Source organism: Panulirus ornatus, chromosome 10 (genome assembly GCF_036320965.1).
Source record: "Panulirus ornatus isolate Po-2019 chromosome 10, ASM3632096v1, whole genome shotgun sequence".
Taxonomy (NCBI): Eukaryota; Metazoa; Arthropoda; class Malacostraca; order Decapoda; family Palinuridae; genus Panulirus; species Panulirus ornatus.
This window is the reverse complement of record NC_092233.1, coordinates 45,069,703-45,083,573: the sequence shown is the minus strand read 5'-3', so window position 1 is coordinate 45,083,573 and position 13,871 is coordinate 45,069,703. Positions and strand designations below refer to the sequence as shown.

The 13,871-nt window shown below is 40.8% G+C and overlaps 1 protein-coding gene across 20 annotated transcripts in view; it reads right to left on the bottom strand.

Annotated features, from left to right (window-relative positions):
* Window positions 1-13,871, bottom strand: part of LOC139750924 (uncharacterized) — a 109,954-nt gene that overhangs the window by 22,101 nt on the left and 73,982 nt on the right. For 17 of the 20 annotated variants that reach the window (XM_071665832.1, XM_071665818.1, XM_071665817.1 and 14 more), the window contains 4 exons: window positions 13,531-13,614; window positions 12,398-12,483; window positions 11,261-11,346; window positions 10,122-10,207 (listed from right to left, as the gene is read on the bottom strand). The gene's annotated coding sequence lies outside the window, so the exon portion shown is untranslated. The remainder of the gene's footprint in view (window positions 1-10,121; window positions 10,208-11,260; window positions 11,347-12,397; window positions 12,484-13,530; window positions 13,615-13,871) is intronic. The other 3 variants (XM_071665821.1, XM_071665829.1, XM_071665830.1) reach the window with 2 other exon arrangements.

The following is a 13,871-nucleotide window of genomic DNA, read 5'->3' as shown; positions in this document are numbered from 1 at the left end:
CACCCTCCTGCGCACAACTCTATCCATAGCCCACCGCTCGCAACCATACAACATTGTTGGAACCACTATTCCTTCAAACATACCCATTTTTGCTTTCTCGACTTCCACACATTCTTCAAGGCTCCCAGGATTTTCGCCCCTCCCCCACCCTATGATCCACTTCCGCTTCTATGGTTCCATCCGCTGCCAGATCCACTCTCATATATCTAAAACACTTTACATCCTCCAGTTTTTTCTCCATTCAAACTTACCTCCCAATTGACTTGACCCTCAACCCTACTGTACCTTAAAACCTTGCTCTTATTCACATTTACTCTTAACTTTCTTCTTTCACACACTTTATCAAACTCAGTCACCAGCTTCTGCAGTTTCTCACATGAATCAGCCACCAGCGCTGTATCATCACCGAACAACAACTGACTCACTTCCCAAGCTCTCTCATCCCCAACAGACTTCATACTTGCCCCTCTCTCCAAAACTCTTGCATTTACCTCCCTAACAACCCCATCCATAAACAAATTAAACAACCATGGAGACATCACACACCCCTGCCGCAAACCTACATTCACTGAGAACCAATCACTTTCCTCTCTTCCTACACGTACACATGCCTTACATCCTCGATAAAAACTTTTCACTGCTTCTAACAACTTTCCTCCCACACCATATATTCTTAATACCTTCCACAGAGCATCTCTATCAACTCTATCATATGCCATATATATATATATTTTTATCGAGGATGCAAGGCATGTGTACGTGTAGGAAGAGAGGAAAGTGATTGGTTCTCAGTGAATGTAGGTTTGCGGCAGGGGTGTGTGATGTCTCCATGGTTGTTTAATTTGTTTATGGATGGGGTTGTTAGGGAGGTAAATGCAAGAGTCTTGGAAAGAGGGGCAAGTATGAAGTCTGTTGGGGATGAGAGAGCTTGGGAAGTGAGTCAGTTGTTGTTTGCTGATGATACACCGCTGGTGGCGGATTCATGTGAGAAACTGCAGAAGCTGGTGACGGAGTTTGGTAAAGTGTGTGGAAGAAGAAAGTTAAGAGTAAATGTGAATAAGAGCAAGGTTATTAGGTACAGTAGGGTTGAGGGTCAAGTCAATTGGGAGGTGAGTTTGAATGGAGAAAAACTGGAGGAAGTGAAGTGTTTTAGATATCTGGGAGTGGATCTGTCAGCGGATGGAACCATGGAAGCGGAAGTGGATCATAGGGTGGGGGAGGGGGCGAAAATTTTGGGAGCCTTGAAAAATGTGTGGAAGTCGAGAACATTATCCCGGAAAGCAAAAATGGGTATGTTTGAAGGAATAGTAGTTCCAACAATGTTGTATGGTTGCGAGGCGTGGGATATGGATAGAGTTGTGCGCAGGAGGATGGATGTGCTGGAAATGAGATGTTTGAGGACAATGTGTGGTGTGAGGTGGTTTGATCGAGTAAGTAACGTAAGGGTAAGAGAGATGTGTGGAAATAAAAAGAGCGTGGTTGAGAGAGCAGAAGAGGGTGTTTTGAAATGGTTTGGGCACATGGAGAGAATGAGTGAGGAAAGATTGACCAAGAGGATATATGTGTCGGAGGTGGAGGGAACGAGGAGAAGAGGGAGACCAAATTGGAGGTGGAAAGATGGAGTGAAAAGGATTTTGTGTGATCCGGGCCTGAACATGCAGGAGGGTGAAAGGAGGGCAAGGAATAGAGTGAATTGGAGCGATGTGGTATACAGGGGTTGACGTGCTGTCAGTGGATTGAATCAAGGCATGTGAAGCGTCCAGGGTAAACCATGGAAAGCTGTGTAGGTATGTATATTTGCGTGTGTGGACGTGTGTATGTACATGTGTATGGGGGGGGTTGGGCCATTTCTTTCGTCTGTTTCCTTGCGCTACCTCGCAAACGCAGGAGACAGCGACAAAGTATAAAAAAAAAAAAAAAAAAAAAATATATATATATATATATATATATATATATATATATATATATATATATATATATATATATATATATATATGTGTGTGTGTGTGTGTGTGTGTGTGTGTGTGTGTGTGTGTGTGTAAGACATGGTCAAAGGGAGTTATTGGATTATGTGTTAAATGATAGGCATGTACAAGAGAGACTTTTGTATCTTATGTGCTGAGAGATGCAACTGGAGGGATGTCTGATCACTATCTTGTGGAGGCAAAGCTGAAGATTTGTAGAGTTATCCAGAAAAGAGGAGAGAATGTTGGGGTGAAGAGAGTGGTAAGAGTAAGAGAGCATGGAAAGGGTACTTGGGTGAGGAAGTACCAGGAGAGATTGAGTGCAGAATGGCAAAAAGGTGAAAGCAAATGACATGAAGGGAGTGGAGGAGGAATGGGATGTATTTAGGGAAGCTGTGATGGCTTACGCAAAAGATGCATGTGGCATGAGAAAGGTGGGTAGATTAGAAAGGGTGGCGAGTGGTGGAATGAAGAAGTAAGGGTGTTAGTGAAAGGGAAGAGAGAGGCGTTTGGACGATACTTACAGGGAAGTACTGCAAATGACTGGGAGATGTATAAAAGAAAGCGGCAGGAGGTCAAGAGAAAGGTGCAAGAGGTGAAAAGAAGGCAAATGAGAGTTGGGGTGAGAGAGTATCATTAAATCTATGGGAGATTAAAAGGATGTTTTGGAAGGAAGTAAATAAAGTGCATAAAACAAGAGAAAAAATGGGAACATTGGTGAAGAGATTAAGTTAGGAGGTAATAACAAGAAATGAAGAAGTGAGGAGATGGAGTGAGTACTTTGAAGGTTTGTTGAATGTGTTTAATGAGAGAGTCGCAGATATAGGGTGTTTTGGTTTGGGTGGCGTGCAAAGTTAGAGGGTCAGGGAGAATAATTTGGTAAACAGAAGAGGTAGTGATAGCTTTGCGGAAGATAACAGCAGGCAAGGCAGCGGGTTTGGATGGTATTACAGGAGAATTCATTAAAAAGAGGGTGTCTATTTTTGACTGGATGGTAAGGATTTTCAATGTATGTAAGTTGCTAAAAGCAGTGAAAAGTTTTTATCAAGGATGTAAGGCATGTGTACTAGAAGGAAGAGAGGAAAGTGATTGGTTCCCAGTGAATGTTGATTTGTGGCAGGGGTACATGATGTCTCCATAGTTGTTTTATCTGTTTATGGATGAGGCTGTTTGGGAGGTGAATGCAAGAGTTTTGGGGAGAGGGGCAAGTATGCAGTCTATTGTGGATGCAAGGGCTTTGGAAGTGAGTCAGTTGTTGTTCACTGATGATACAGCGCTGGTGGCTGATTCGGGTGAGAAACTGCAGAAGTTGGTGACTTGGAGTCTGGTAAAGTGTGTGAAAGAAGAAAGCAGAGCAAATGTGAATAAGAGCAAGATTATTAGATTCAGTAGGGTTGAGGGACAAGTTACTTGGGAGTTAAGTTTGAATAGCAAAAAACTGGAAGAAGAGAAGTGCTTTAGATATCTCGGAGTTGATTTAGCAGCAGATGGAACCATGGAAGCGGAAGTGAGTCACAGGGTGTGGGAAGGGGTAAGCGAAAGTGAGTCACAGGGTGTGAGAAGGGGCAAAGGTTCTGGGAGCGTTGAAAAATGTGTAGAAGACATTATCTCGAAGAGCAAAAATGTACGTGTACATGTGTACGTGTGTGTTTGAAGGAATAGTGGTTCCAACAATGTTATATGGGAGCAAGGCATGGGCTATAGATACGGTTGTGCGGAGGAAGGTGGATGTGTTGGAAATGAGATGTTTGAGAACAATATGTGGGGGGAGGTGGTTTGATAGAGTAAGTAATGAAAGGGTACGAGAGATGTGTGGTAATAAAAAATGTGTGGTTGAGAGATTAGAGGAGGGTGCATTGAAATGGTTTAGTCACAAGGAGAGAAAGAGTGAGGAAAGATTGACAAAGAGGATATATGTGTCAGAGGTGGGGGGAACAAGAAGTGGGAGACCAAATTGGAGGTGGAAGGATGGAGTGAAAAAGGTTTTGAGTGATTGGGGCCTGAGCATACAGGAGGGTGAAAAGTGTGCAAGGAATAGAGTGAATTGGAACGATGTGGTATATCAGGGTTGACATGCTGTCAATGGATTGAACCAGGGCATGTGAGGCATCTGGGGTAAACCATAGAAAGTTTTGTGGGGCCTGGATGAGGAAAGGGAGCTGTGGTTTCAGTGCATAACACATGACAGCTAGAGACTGAGTGAGAACAAATGTGGCCTTTGTTGTCTCTTCCCTGCACTACCTCATGCGCAAGCAGGGGTAGGGTTCTGCCATTTTGTGTGTGGTGCAGCAGCGATGGGAATGGATGATGGCAGCAAGTAAGAATGTGTACATGTGTATATATATGTGTATGTATATGTGTGTGTGTGGGCATTTATGTATATACATGTGTATGTGGGTGGGTTGGGCCATTCTTTCATCTGTTTCCTTGCGCTACCTCGCTAATGCGGGAGACAGTGACTAAGTATAATAAATAATATAATAATAATGTGAGTATTTGCATTTATGTAAACGTGTATATGAGTGTTTGGGTCATTCTTTGTCTGTTTCCTGGCACTACCTCGTTGACACGGGAAACGCGCTTAAGTATAGTAAAATAAATTAATATATCTACTTGCATATACCCAACCCCTAACAAATACACACTAATATAACCTGTCAAGCACTAAACAAATGCCTTTCCAACTTCATTAAACTCCAACCAACCAAACATACACACATTAGAAGCCACACTAACCAGATGAACACAAGACACACTTTCCCGTGTACACTCGAGACATCACCCGACCTTACAACACAAATACAGTTTCAACATAACACATGAAGCAACTACTGATACCGAGACACCTTCTGCACATAAACCCACGTCACTACACTTAATGACAGCCTGAGCCAAAACTATGCATTTGATAACAGAGATGAGGTGAAGCCAAAGGAAGGGAGTTTAGAATGCAGAGACTTGTGCCCACAACCTGTCATATGCTTTGCAGAGACCTATGCCCACAAACTGTCATATGCTTTGGAGATGTCGAGGGCTACGGCAAAAGTTTCACGAAAATCATATGAGAGAGGAGATACTTAGCACTGCAAAATCCACACTAAAGTGTAAGTTTAGGAGAATTCTACAGATTTTGAGATAACAGAGGAAAGAAATGGTGAAAATTGGGGAACTGGAGTGGTCTCCTTTCTTAGAAATGGGCTGCACCAAGAAATGCTTCCAATCAGAAAGAAATGGCCTCACTCGCTCACATCCAATCTCTATGCTGTAGCTCTACCCACTGACTGCACATCAACCCCATACACCACATCACTCCAATTTACTCTTATTGCCTGCATGCTTACTCTCTCCAACATGTTCAGCCCTGGAGATTGAAGATTTAGAGTGAATTAGATTTTTACACCTTTATTCACTCTAACCAATCTCCAATTTCTTCATCTTCTTGCCTCCTCCACTTCTAACATATATTCTCCTGTCAACCTTTGCTTACTTATGCTCTCCACAAGTCCAACCCATTTCAGCACGCCCTCTTCATCTTTCTCATATACACTCTTTTTACCACCACATCTCTCAATCTATCATTTCTTCCATCAACTCTCCTCACATCAATAATATTTTAACTATTTCATTTCTGACATACATCCTCCACTACATTTTTTTTTTTACAAGGCCCAGACCTCACATCCATACAGCATTGATGGGAATGGTATACTATCAAACATACCCACCTTGGCCCTATAAAACAGTGACATCTCTTCCAACATATTCCTTAATATGCCCTGGGCCTTTGCCCCCCTCCTCACACATCCTCTGGCTTACTTCAGTTCTCATGGTTCTCTTTGCTGCAATATCCAATCCATTATCTAAAACACTCCACTTCCTCCAAGTTCTCTCCAATCAAACTCTTACTCCAAATGAACTTTCTTCATTGCTAAACCTAATAACTTAGCTTTTATTCACATGTACTTGCAACTTTTTCCCTTTCACAAGCACACACACCCACACTCCAGTAACTAATTCATTTTCAAACTAATCTGCTACCAGTGTTGCTGTCATCAGGAAACAAAATGTGACCAACTTCCCAGGCATCTCCCAACCCCAACAGACTCCACACCCAGAGTTCTCTCCAAGACCCTTTCATTCAACTTCATCACGCCATCCATAAATAAATCACAAATGAATGGTTACATCACACACTCCTAATGCACACCTGCCTTCACCTGGAACCAGTCACTATCATCTTTTCCTGCTGTTGATAGTTCAACACCCAAAGACTGTTTAAGGTTAAGAAAAGTGACAGACAACAATTGTTCAAGAAGCTCAGGTTGCACATTCAAAGGCCAGGTGACATCAACCCAATGCAGTCCAAGCCAGCACCACCCTCACCTCTCATGCACACTCTGATCAACTCAGTAGTCCAGTGGCAAGCAATCCAAAGCTTTGATTTGGTGGAGTGATCGATGACATCAGTTGCAAATCATCGTGAGCAACTGAGTCACCACATCACCTAAAATAATGTGCACCAAACTAATCTTGTAGTTACAGCTACACAACACCTGCTAACACATGTACCTTACTCCTGATATAAATTCAAGACAGACTTGGATGATTGGTTGTTTAGTGCTTCTCTAGTCATTTCAGTATGTTTTAAGTGTAGTCTCTTAGAGCTCGGGGAATCTGCAAGTAAAGGTTGTTGAAGTGTGAAGCAGTGGTAATCTTTTTATTTCTACTTGGAGATTGGTGGTTTATCATTGAGTGGTTACAGTAGGAAGGTTCTAGTGCTGTTGCAAAGATCTGAGCACCAAGCTTGACGAGCTGGGATTGTATTGGGGAGATCTGTTTCTTTAAGTGTTGTGCACGTGTGGTTGCTAAGCAGCCAGTGCTTGTTCCCTATACTCTTTTTCTTTCTTCTTCATAATTGCATGCCAATTCCCACATCACAGAGGTAGCACCTAAAACAGATGAAGAAAGGCCGCATTCACTTGTATCTATTCTCAAGCTGTCATGTGCAATGCACCGAGACCACAGCCAGAAATCCACAACCTGGCCCCACTGACTTTCCCATGGTTTCCCTTGGCCACTTCAAAAGGCCTAATTCAGCCCACTGACAGCACATCGACCCCTGTATACCACACTGTTTCAATTCACTCTATCCCATGCCAGCCATTCACCTTCATGCATCTTCAGGTCTCAATTACAAAATCTTATTCATTCTATCCTTCTATCAACAATTTGGGATACCCCTTCTTGTCTCCTCCACTTCTGACACATATCCTCTTTGTCAACCTCTCATCAGTCATTATCTTCCAACGTCCAAACCAACTGAGCAAATCCTCTTCAGCTCTCTAAGCACACATATTATTATCAAACCTCTCTCTTACCCTTTTATCACTTAACTCACCAAACCACCTCACACCACATACAGTCCACAAACATCTAATTTTTAACACACCCACCCTCCTCTGCATATCTTCATTCATAGCCATGACTTTACATCCATACAACACTGTTAGGACTACTATACCTTCAAACATACCCATTTTTGCCCTCCCAATAACGAAATCACACACACCCTATGAGACACATCCACTTCCATGATTCCATTGCTGCCATGTCCACTGCCAGGTACCTAACACTTCACTTTCTCCAAATTTCCTCCAATCATACATACTGTTACCCTAACAAACCTGTCCCTCTTATCAGTTAAACCAAATAATCTAGATTTATTCACAATATTTTCAACTTCCATTTTTCACATACTCTTCCAGACTATGTCACTAGCTTTTGCAGTTTCTTACCTGCCACCAGTGCTGCAAATAAATAACTTCCCACACACCCTACATCCCTCTCTCTAAGACTTACATTTACCTCCTTCACAACCCTATTACACACCTGTGCTGCAGACCAAACTTTGCTTGGAACCACTCACTCTCCTCTCTTCCTAATCATGCATGTCTTGCAACCTTAATGAAAACTTATCTGCTTCTAGCAGCTTTCCTCACAAGCCATTTATTCTTAATACCTTCTGAAAAGCATCTCTATTCACCCTGTCATATGCTTTCTCCAGAGCCATAAATGCCACATACAAATCCTTTTGTTCCAATCATTTCCCAAACAAATTCTAAAGCAGAAACCCAACCCACACATCCTCAACCAGTTCTAGAACCACACTGCTCTTCCCCAATAAGATACTCTGTCCATGCCCTGATCCTCTCAGTCGTAGTACTACTTTCTGAAACAAATTAATCTACTTGTATACTTTGCAAAGGTTATATTTGCTTTTAAGAGGGTAGAAGACATGGGAGTTGTGGTGTACTTTATGGAGTGCTTTTGTATAGATTTTTTCATGTGGATAGTGAAAGTCAAGTGCATCTTATGTGATGCCTAGAATGGATGTTTCATTCATCAGTGGGGGTAATTATTCATTCAAAGTGACTAGAATGTGACAAGTAAGCCATGGATTAAAGGATTTCTGTGGAGATGCAGATATTCTGATCCGAGATGGTAATTGTTCCAACTGCTTAATTTTGGGCTGTGTGTTTCTTGTTACAACTGCAGTGTCAGAGTGCAGCAATGTTATTAAGAGGTCAACTTCATACGAGAGGAATTTCACATTGTGGTTAACTGGAGGATAATGGGAGATCACATAGGAGGAAAGAAAAGTGAGATGGAGAAAGAACTGCTCCTTTAGTAACACCACAGGAGAGTTTATGAGTTTTAGAAGTGAAGACAATATTTGTGACTCCAGCGTGGCAGCCAGCAATGAAAATGGCCATCCACTTTTTTTAATTATGAAGGATGCTATAAAGTATCTTTTGTGTGAGTGTGTGCTGGGAAAGTCAAAGAATTTGTTTATTGGAACCAGTATTGTGCAGGACAGGGCTACCCCTGAGTGAAGCCATCTAGGATATTTTGTGTAAGGGCAGAGTGGACTCAACATGCTTAAAGTTACAATATGAGTGAAAAGTCACCTCTGGCAAAGTTGTATCACTGGGATACAATCACATCAAATAACTCACTCCAAAGTAGTCCAATCTTTCCCACATAATGATTGCAGTGGAGCCTTAAAGCTGCAGGAACTCCAAGATAAGGGGTCCTGGAGTTACATAATACTACATTCACACGTAAATAAAAGTTATGTGGTTTGACGGGGGAAAGAGATGTCGGTCCATGTGAGACTGAACCAAAATAACCTAGGGAAAGATGTTTTAGATACCTATGAAAGGACAAGGCAGCAAATGAAACTATGGTAGCTGATGTGGGCCATAGGGTGAGAAAGGGGGCCAAGGTCCTAGATGCACTTATAACTGTGTGAAGAGGTCACTCTGGAAGGCAAAAGATGGGTATGTCTGTCAGCTTTGTAGTCCCAAAAGTGCTGTATTATGGGGCGAAACGTGTAGCCTTAAGAGGAAAAGAATGAGAGTGGATGTAGTGGCGAGGAAGGCTGATCATGTAAGGAATGTGTGTGAAAGCAGGAGTATGAGAGAGTTGATTATGTGCAGAAATGGAGTGGACATATGGAGGGGGCGAGTGAAGACTGACTTAAAGGGAGCAAGGATGAGGAAAAGATTTACGTGATGGAAGGATGGAGTGAAAAAGATTAAAGTTATCAGGGCCTGAACATCAGGGAGGGTGTGAGGTGTGAGTATGATAGAGCAAAGTGAAGCAATGGTGCATAAAGGGGGCGATATGCTGTCAAAATGATGAACTTGAGCACTGAGAGTGATCAGAGGAAAACACAAAAAAGTGTGTGGAGCTTGGCTTCAGATCGAAGGCTCTGCTTTCAGTGCATTTTAAAACAGCAAGTGGATGTCAGCAAATGAGGCTGTTCTTTGTTCCTGGTGTTATCTTGCTTTGCAGGATACAATAAATTAGTATGGAAAAAAATACTTATTCTACTCAAAAAAAACTTTCTAATTCCAACCTTCAGTATAGCACTAAGGTCATCCAGAAAGTAACTTTTCACTGTTTTTAGGAACTGTGGAGGGGTCCAGCAAAAATACATATTCTTCAGCAAAAGTATTTCAAACACTCATTCTTTAATATGCAAAGATAGTAAACAAGTACCATGTTTATGGAAGAATATGTGTCATATGCTATGATTGTAAGGAAGGGTCATATGAAACAACCATAATCTATTCAAACTGCATAACAACTAACCATATTTAAGATGGTGGGAGAAGTCTCTTTTAACACAAATCTTGAAAACTGCAACAGAAATGATGAACAATTCCCAGTTTCACAATCTGTAAAGTATATTCAGATATTACATGTATTATCCTAACATACATAATTTTTGTTAAGAAATATAACCACTCAGCTCTCATAATCAATGCACACGAGGTCCACACCCCAATTATAGGTTAATCCAGGGACTCAGCAGCACAGAATAGTCTGAATTGAGTTATGACAATCACCTTGCTCATAACACTTAACTAAGCTGAACACAAGATCTTTTCAACCAAAGGATAAGGGAATGTCTCCACCTGCTGCAAACCAACAGATGTCCTTGACTGCCCCCAACCAGGGTACCAGAGGATGTCTGGTATTCTGCCCCTCCTCTCAAAGGCTGCTCGCCTGGAGCATATATGTCCCTTCTCTCAGACCTTCCCAGGGATGACAAGACAACAGTAATCCTGCGCTGACCCCTTGAGCAAGCTTGTGCTGCCTAGTCACCAAAGATAACCATTAATTAGGTTGACCTTTGCATATAGTTTTGTCATCATCGTTCTTTATTTCACTGGTGCCAATAACTAACAACCAACATAATTTATGGAGTAACCTAGGGTGTGAGATGTGAAAATGATAAGAGCAAAGTGAAGCAATGATGTATAAAGGTGGTGATATGCTGGCAAAGAATGAACTTGAGCATAGAGAGTGATCAGGGGAAAACAAAGGTGTGTGGGGCTTGGCTCAAAGATAGGAGGCTCTGCTTTCAGTATATTTTACAACAGAGATTGCATGTCAGCAAATAAGGTTGTTCTTTGTTTCAGGCATTATTTCACTATAAATTAGTACAGAAAAAAAACTTATTCAGTCTAAAACTCCTTTAGTTCCAACCTTCAGTATAGCACTAAGGTCATCAAGAAAGTCACCTTTCATTGTTTTTAATAAATGTGGAGGGGTCCAGCAAAAATACAGATTCTTCAACAAAATATTTCAAATACTCATTCTTTCTTTAAAATGCAAAGATGGTAAACAAATAACATGTTTATGAAAGAATATAGGTCATATGCTATGATTGTAAGGAAGGGTCATATAAAACAACCATAATCTATTCAAACTGCATATCAACTAACCATATCTAAGATGGTGGGAGAAGTCTCTTTTAACACAAATCTTGAAAACTGCAACAGACATGATGAACAATTTCCAGTTTCACAATCTGTAAAGTATATTCAGACATTACATATATTATCCTAAAATACATAATTTTTGTTAAAAAATATAACCACTCAGCTCTCATAATCAATGCACATGAGGTCCACACCCCAATTATAGGTTCATCCAGGGACTCAGCAGCACAGAATAGTCTGAATTGAGTTATGACAGTCACCTTGCTCATCACACTTAACTAAGCTGAACACAAGATCTTTTCAACCAAGGATAAGGGAATGTCTCCAGCTGCTGCAAACCAACAGATGTCCTTGACTGCCCCCAACCAGGGTATCAGAGAATGTCTGGTATTCTGCCCCTCCTCTCAGAAGCTGCTCGCCTGGAGCATATATGTCCCTTCTCTCAGACCTTCCCAGGGATAACAGACAACAGTAATCCTGCGCTGACCCCTTGAGCAAGCTTGTGCTGCCTAGTCACCAAAGATAACCATTAATCAGGCTGACCTTTGCATATAGTTTTGTCATCATTGTTCTTTTTTTCACTGGTGCCAATAACTAACAACCAACATAATTTATGGAGTAACCTAGGGTGTGATATGAGAAAATAAGAGCAAAGTGAAGCAATGATGTATAAAGGTGGTGATAAGCTGGCAAAGAATGAACTTGAGCATAGAGAGTGATCAGGGGAAAACAAAGGTGTGTGGGGCTTGGCTCAAAGATAGGAGGCTCTGCTTTCAGTATATTTTAAAAAAGAGATTGCATGTCAGCAAATAAGGTTGTTCTTTGTTTCAGCCATTATCTCACTATAAATTAGTACAGAAAAAAAACTTATTCCAGTCTAAAACTCCTTTCTAGTTCCAACCTTCATTATAGCACTAAGGTCATCAAGAAAGTCACCTTTCATTGTTTTTAATAAATGTGGAGGGGTCCAGCAAAAATACAGATTCTTCAACAAAATATTTCAAATACTCATTCTTTCTCTAAAATGCAAAGATGGTAAACAAATAACATATTTATGAAAGAATATAGGTCATATGCTAAGACTGTAATGAAGGGTCATATAAAACAACCATAATCTATTCAAACTGCATATCAACTAACCATATCTAAGATGGTGGGAGAAGTCTCTTTTAACACAAATCTTGAAAACTGCAACAGACATGATGAACAATTTCCAGTTTCACAATCTGTAAAGTATATTCAGATATTACATATATTATCCTAAAATACATAATTTTTGTTAAAAAATATAACCACTCAGCTCTCATAATCAATGCACATGAGGTCCACACCCCAATTATAGGTTCATCCAGGGACTCAGCAGCACAGAATAGTCTGAATTGAGTTATGACAGTCACCTTGCTCATCACACTTAACTAAGCTGAACACAAGATCTTTTCAACCAAGGATAAGGGAATGTCTCCACCTGCTGCAAACCAACAGATGTCCTTGACTGCCCCCAACCAGGGTATCAGAGAATGTCTGGTATTCTGCCCCTCCTCTCAGAGGCTGCTCGCCTGGAGCATACATGTCCCTTCTCTCAGACCTTCCCAGGGATAACAGACAACAGTAATCCTGCGCTGACCCCTTGAGCAAGCTTGTGCTGCCTAGTCACCAAAGATAACCATTAATTAGGCTGACCTTTGCATATAGTTTTGTCATCATTGTTCTTTATTTCACTGGTGCCAATAACTAACAACCAACATAATCTATGGAGTAACCTAGGGTGTGACATGAGAAAATAAGAGCAAAGTGAAGCAATGATGTATAAAGGTGGTGATATGCTGGCAAAGAATGAACTTGAGCATAGAGAGTGATCAGGGGAAAACAAAGGTGTGTGGGGCTTGGCTCAAAGATAGGAGGCTCTGCTTTCAGTATATTCTACAACAGAGATTGCATGTCAGCAAATGAGGTTGTTCTTTGTTTCAGGCATTATCTCACTATAAATTACAGAAAAAACTTATTACAGTCTAAAAATCCTTTCTAGTTCCAACCTTCAGTATAGCACTATGGTCATCAAGAAAGTCACCTTTCACTGTTTTTAATAAATGTGGAAGGGTTCAGTAAAAATACAGATTCTTCAACAAAATATTTCAAACACTCATTCTTTCTTTAAAATGCAAAGAAGGCAAACAAAATAACATGTTTATGAAAGACTATAGGTCATATGCTACGACTGTAAGGAAGGGTCATATGAAACAACCATAATCTATTCAAACTGCATATCAACTAACCATATCTATGATGGAGGGAGAAGTCTCTTTTAACACAAATCTTGAAAACTGCAACAGAAATGATGAACAATTCCGTTTCAAAATCTGTAAAGTATGTTCAGATATTACATATATTATCCTAACATACATAATTTTTGTTAAAAAATATAACCACTCAGCTCTCATAATCAATGCACATGTGGTCCACACCCCAATTATAGGTTAATCCAGGGACTCAGCAGCACAGAATAGTCTGAATTGAGTTATGACAATCACCTTGCTCATCACACTTAACTAAGCTGAACACAAGATCTTTTCAACCAAGGATAAGGGAATGTCTCCAGCTGCTGCAAACCAACAGA